The sequence below is a fragment of the Urocitellus parryii genome, chromosome 6 (assembly GCF_045843805.1).
Source record: "Urocitellus parryii isolate mUroPar1 chromosome 6, mUroPar1.hap1, whole genome shotgun sequence".
NCBI classification, from domain to species: Eukaryota; Metazoa; Chordata; class Mammalia; order Rodentia; family Sciuridae; genus Urocitellus; species Urocitellus parryii.
This window is the reverse complement of record NC_135536.1, coordinates 120,991,391-120,998,200: the sequence shown is the minus strand read 5'-3', so window position 1 is coordinate 120,998,200 and position 6,810 is coordinate 120,991,391.

Genomic DNA, 6,810 nt, shown 5'->3' with positions numbered 1-6,810 from the left:
CTCAAATTTCTTTTTCAAGTAAGTGCAAGCATATAAGTGCTTTGGCATGTCTTCCAATGAATTGGCATGAGCATTTACATATTGAAAGACAAATTATTTGTTTTAGCCAGCTTTTACATCATTGTGATCAAAATACCTGATAAGAACAACTTAGAGGAGTAAAAGTTTATGTTGGCTCATGGTATCAGAGGTCTCAGTCAATAGACGGCTGACTCCATTACTCTGGGCCCAAGGGAGGCAGTACTTCATTGGGGAAAGGGCATGGCAGAGAGAAGCTGTCCCCTCAAGGTAGCCAGGAAACAGAGAAAGGGAGGGAATAAAGAGGCCACAGCAAAGATGCACCCTTCCAGGGCACTCCCCCAGTGACCAACCTCCTCTAGCCATGCCCTAGTCAGTTCATTCAAATTAGGATTGACAGATTAGGTTACAGCTCTTTAATCATTTTACCTCTGAATATTCCTACCTTTGTAGGAGTTTGGGCTTGGGAGGCTTAGACAGGAAAATCACTAGTTCAAAGCCAGCCTCAGCAAAAGTGAAGCGCTAAGCAGCTCAGTGAGACCCTGTCTCTAAATAAAATACAAAATAGGGCTGGGGATGTGGCTCAGGGGTCAAGTAACATGAGTTCAATCCCCTGCACCAATAAACAAACAAACAAACAAATATGAATGATGAAGTTCATGGTGATACCTGGAGTTATGTTTGGGCCACAAACCAGGTAGGTGATGGGGTCCTTTGCTGAGATGGGGAACACAGAGAGAGATCAGGTTTGGAGGAAAGTGAAGAGTTGTTTTCAGGGTGAAAGTTTGGAGAGCCCTGGAACTTCCAGGTGGAAGTGCTAAGGAACAGTTTCTCTGCAGGCCTTGATTGTTCCTAAATGACATTGAAGAATTTGAAGTGCAGAGCACCTACTGTATCAATCTACCTCTTTGATGGGTAAACATTGATGACTTCCTTACAGCATGAACCAACCTGGGGAAGGAACTCAAAGGTTTGTGTCTCTTCTGGTGGTGATATCAGATCTTCAGAGGGCTGGGGCTCCTACAAGGTAGGGGATGAACTCCTTCATCTTTACACCACACAGCTCCCAGCTCCCGTCTGATACAGTAGGTGCTCTGCAGTGATTACTTGAGGAAACACATAGCAAACCCTGTTTGTGGAAACACCGAGATTCAGGGCATCTGTTCTTTGACCTGTAGTCACTGCAGTAGAACAACTGGGATCAAGTTTCCCCAGAGCCCAGCTCAGCCAAGCAATAACAGGAAATTGTGATAAAGGGAAAAACTGGATGATATGAACTTATCTCGGGCATCTCTTCACTCCTCAAGGCAAAGGCACAATTCCAGGCTTTAATGCCACATAGGGCATAGAAGGTGGCTGTTCCTCAGGCAATATATGCCCGGTCACAAGGTCAAGGTGCAAGGATTCTTTGAACACATGATTTTTATTGTATAAATAAAATCTGAGGAATACTAGAGGAGATCAAAAGGAAATCATATGCTCTTTACAGCATTATTCATAATAGCCAAAATTTGGAAATAGGGGTAAGAGTGTAGCTCAGTGGAAGAATGCTTACCTAGCATGTATGAGGCCCTGGATTTGATCCCCAGCACTGCAAAAAATAAAAACTAACTTGGAAACAGGGCTTGGGTTGTGGCTCAGAGGAAGAGCACTCATCTAGCATGCTTGAGTCACGGGGTTCAATCCTCAGCACCACATAAAAATAAAATAAAAATATTGTGTCCACCTACAACTAAAAAATAAATGTTTAAAAAAAAACACTTGGAAACAACTCAAATGTCATCAACTGATGGATAAATAAAATGTGGTATATCCATACAATGGGACGTAACTTGGCAATTACAAGGAATGAAGTATTGATACATGCTGTGCCACAGATAAATCTTGAAAACATACAAAGTAAAGGAAACCAGCCATAAAAGACTACACATTGGGGCTGGGGTCGTGGCTCAGTGGTAGAGTGAGGCCTAGCACATGTGAGGCCCTGGATTCGATCCTCAGCACCACATATAAATAAATAAAATAAAGATATTGTGTCCAACTACAACTAAAAAACAAACATTTTAAAGACTGTAAGATAATACAAAACCAGACATTATTTAAAAAAAAAAAAGACTACACCTTGTATGATTCCTCTTATATGAAATGCCCAGAGTAGGCAAATACATAGAAAGCAGCTTTATGGTTGCTAGGTACTAGGCAGGGAGCTGAGGGAGCAAGCCTTACAGAACAGCTTTCGAGGCTTGGGAATAGCAAGTACAAAGGATCTGAGGTGGAAGCATGGACTGATCCATGCACAGCAAGGCTAGCACATGTGCAAACCTGTAATTCCAGCTACTGGGGAGGCTGAGGCAGGTGAATCAAAAATTTGAGGCCAGTTCCAGCAGTAAGACCCTGCCTCAAAATAAAAAGTAAAAAGGGCTGGGAATGTAGCTCAGTAATAGAAAACCACTAGGTTCAATATCTAGTACAAAAAAAAAAAAAAGACCCAAAAACCAAAATAGCAAGGAGGCAGGTATACTTCAAAGGAGATAGTGATGGGAGGTGAAATCAGAGAATGGGTAGCAGGACCAAATCATTTAGGGCTGTATGGATCACTGTCAGGACATTGGTTTTTTGTTGTTGTTGTTGTTTTTTTTTTTTTTTTTTTTTTTTTTTGTTGTTGTTGTTTTTGGTCCTAGAGATAAAGCCCAGGGGTACTTGACTACTGAGCCACATCCCCAGCCCTTTTTTACTTTTAATTTTGAGACAGGGTCTCACTAAGTTGCTTAGAGCAACTTGCTAGTTGCTGAGGCTGGCTTTGAACTTGTGATCCTTCCTGCCTCAGCCTTCCAAGCTGCTGGGATTACAGGTGTGCACCACCAGACCCACCAGGACATTGGCTTTTACTTGGAGAGAGATGAAATACTATTGGCAGTTTTGAGCAGAAGAGGGTATCTCAAGTTGTTTGTGTGTGTGTGTGTGTGTGTGTGTGTGTTACTGGGGAATGAACCCAGGGCTTACACATGCTAGGAAAGCATTCTGCCTTTGAGCTATATTCCCAGCTTGTCTATCTTACATCTTAACAGGATCCTACTGGCAGAGGATGGACTGACTATAAGTGGGCAAGTTTCAAGGAACAGGAACCGTTTAGAATCTACTGCATTAGTTCAAGCAAGAAATGACTCTGACTTGGGTCAAGGTGACAGTGGTAGCTATAGAGGTAGGGAGAAATGGCTCTATTTTGAAATCAGAGCTGACATCCAAGCATAGTGGTACAAAAACTATAATTCCACTGACGCAGGAGGCTGAGGCAGGTGGATTGCAAGTTTGAGGCCAGCCTGAGCAATTTAATGAGATCTGTGTCAAAATACAGAATAGAATAGGCTGGGGATATAGTATGATGATAGATTGCCTTTAATCCCAGTGGCTTGGGAGGCTGAGGCAGGAGGATCTCAAGTTCAAAACTAGCCTCAGCAGAAAGTTAGGTGCTAAACAACTCAGTGAGACCCTGAGAAATAAAAGAAAAAGAAAAAGAAAATAGAGCTGACCTTCAAGCTGTTGACCTGAGCAACTAGGAGATTGAAGTTGGATTTTATTGAATGGAGGAAGACTGTGGGAAGAGTCCTGCTCACAAGTAGACAGAAGGTATAGCAGAGCATAGATCAATTTAAAATCTCTTTTTCTAAACATTAAACCATAAGCATTTACTGAGAAGCCAAGGAGTCTTCATAATAATCACTTTTGAGGGCTGTGTGTTCCATTCAATTCATTTAACCTAAATTATACAACTATTTCCTTTGTTAATCATTAAGACTTTTATTTAATTTTCAAAATTACAGATAATACTCTAATGAATATCTTGTGCTGATTTTTTTCTTTCTTTTTTTTTTTCCAAGAGATTAATTCTCAGAAATGGATTTACTAGGTAAAAGAGTAAGAGTACTTATTGGCTCTTGAGACACATTGCTGAACTGTTTTCCAAAAAGATTGTGGCAGATTTTAAGGTCATCCAAAACTTAGAGTGTAGTAATGTCACCACAAATTGGACAATATGTGACATTAGAATTTTAATTTGCCCCAGTAAAGGGGTTAAAAGATTCCTATTTTTAAAAATTTCATACACATTTGATTACAGTTCAGATTGAACACATTTTAAGTTACTTTGTGTGTCTCTGGCTGTGAACTGATTGTTCAGGTCCTTTGCCCACTTATTTACTTAGGTCCTAATATCTCCCTTACTTATTTTTGAATTTTTTCCTAAAATGAAGATAAGGATGTACCCTTTGTCAATATTTTTAGTAAAAATATTTAAAACAAACAAGTTCTGTTGAAATGATTTCGATGCCTTTTGAGAAAATGAAAAAAGAAACATTATATAATTTTATTCTATTTTGATGGTTTTTTAATTTAAAAATCGCCATCTTGATTGAAAAAAAATTTTTCTTATGGCACACCTAGAATGAGTAGTAGTGGTTACAGATAAGGGCCTACCTTCTAGATCCTTCTCCTGAGTAGCCAAGTTTTCCCATAATCTGGTACAAACTTATCTTACTGATGATGTCTTGGGGCACTACACGGTGAAGGGTTGGGGGCAGAGGGCTTGTTCAGAGGAGGATGGCCTGCATCTTGGGCCAACACAGAAAACAGAAAATAGCCTAGGGCCAACACAGAAAACAAATCCCAGCTCTATCCTCCAGCTGCCCCCAGGCAGAGCACTTGGTTGTGGGAATTAGTCCCTTTCAGTATTGAGAAACTGAAGTTCTCAGGGTTCTACACTTTTCTGCCTGTAAATCTTTGTGGCACCAGTCTCTTCTATATCCCCTTTCTCTCTCCCTTTTTATGAGACAGAATCTCACAAATTGCCTAGGTGGCCTAGAATTTGCAATCCTCCTGCCTCAGCCTCCTGAGGAGCTAGGATTACAAGTATATACCACCGCAGCTGACTGACTTTTACCTCTTTAAGGTCTGAGTCAGATGCTATCAGCTGAGGAATCTTAAATCCTCCCTCCCCTGCCATCTGTCACCATCTGAGACTTCTAAATTTCTCCCTCACTAGACTTGGAGGGCAGGGTTGGATCTTAGTTATTTCTTTGAACCCTCAGAGTACACCATAAGGACTCAGCTTGGAAACCTTTGTTGAAAAGTCCCTGGAGGAAGTTTCAAAATCAAGAGTATTGCTCCACTACTTGGGAGATTTCCTAGTGTGGATGCCATCATACATCATAATTTACTATCTGTGCCTCAGTTTCACTATATGGTTGTTGTGAAGATTAAATGGAGGTTGGATAAAGCCATTCAATGTTTGTTTTATAATCACCGAGCATTATAATCACCGAGCAGTAAGCACTTGGTGTACTAGTCTCTGTTCCAGAAACAAAGATATAAGAGGTGCTCTCTGGGCTTGATGGTACACAGCAGAAAATAATTCAGTAGGGTTCTCAGGACAAATAGGAGCTGAGTATAGGAGCTCTGAGTAGGAGAGAAGATACATGGATGGGTCTTGGGGGGCTTCCCAAAGGAACGAACAGCTGAGCTGAGTCTTGACAAGTGGCTGGAATTTCAGCAGGTGGGAATGGGGCAGAAGGGCACATAGGTAGAGGGAATGGCATCAGCATAAGGGCAGAGGGTGAAACACCACAGCATTTGGGGGCTGGGGGCTGGCCAGCAGTTCTACTTGGCTGGTGTTACAGAGCTTTGGGGCTGGAAGGAGTAGTGGAAAATAGGATGAAAAAGACAGCAGTGGCAGAAGAAAGCAAGAGTGAGTCAGGAGATTTTTAAATGCAGGATAAGCCCTAGTCAGAGCTGTGCCTGAAGGAAAGGACTGAGAGAAAGGACTGGAAGGGGCAGGTAGCTGGTGAGGAGGCTGTTGTAACAGTCTGTTCAAAACATAGTCAGGCACAGAGGGGCAGTGAGGATGGAGAGGACTGTAAGAGAACACTGCAGGGCTCGGTGCAGGACAGGGTTTGAGGGGAAGAGATTAATGACAGCCCTGTTTTCAGACTAGGTTGCAGATTAAGCTGCAATTTATTTTATCTAAAGAAAGTATTTGGCATCACTTCTCCAATGCACTCATTAATTTTCTAGGTGGATAATTCCTCTCCTGATAGAACACTTTCCAGGATAGGGTGGGAGGAGGAGACCTGGTCGCAGTTACCCTTGGCACCCAGCTAAGGGTCCTGGGGTGGGGAAAGGATGAGGGGGAAGATATTTCCTCAAAGAAGCTTTCCCTGCCTTCCACGATTGGTTTGAATCATAAGCCATAGTTGACTGCACATTTGTGAGATACTTGATGGATGATTGTCTTTCCCACTGGAAATATGAGCTCCAGTACTTAAAACAGTGCTTGACATCTGGTTGGCACTTAGAAATATTTGTAGAGCTGTAAAAATCTAAGGACCGATCAGTCGTTGCCCGGGACTGAGAATGGAAGCAGGGACTGACTGCAAATGGGCACTAGAAATATTCCCATGTCAAAAACTGGATTGTGGTGATGGCCGTTCAACTGTTTACATTTACTAAACAATCATCGAACTGTACACTTACAGCGAGTACATTTTTTTAAGCCTTTATTTTATTTATTGTTATGTGGTGCAGAGGCTTGAACCCAGCGCCTCGCGCATGCAAGGCGAGCGCTCTACCACCTGAGCCACAGGTCCAACCTCCAGAGGGTATAGTTTAAGATATATAAATTATACCTCAATAAAGCTGTTAAACATAAAAACTATGATTTGTGGAATGAGTAAATGATTTCTCGGTTCACGGGATTGTAAACTCCCGCGCGTGAGAGGCGCGATCTCTCTCCAACTCTAG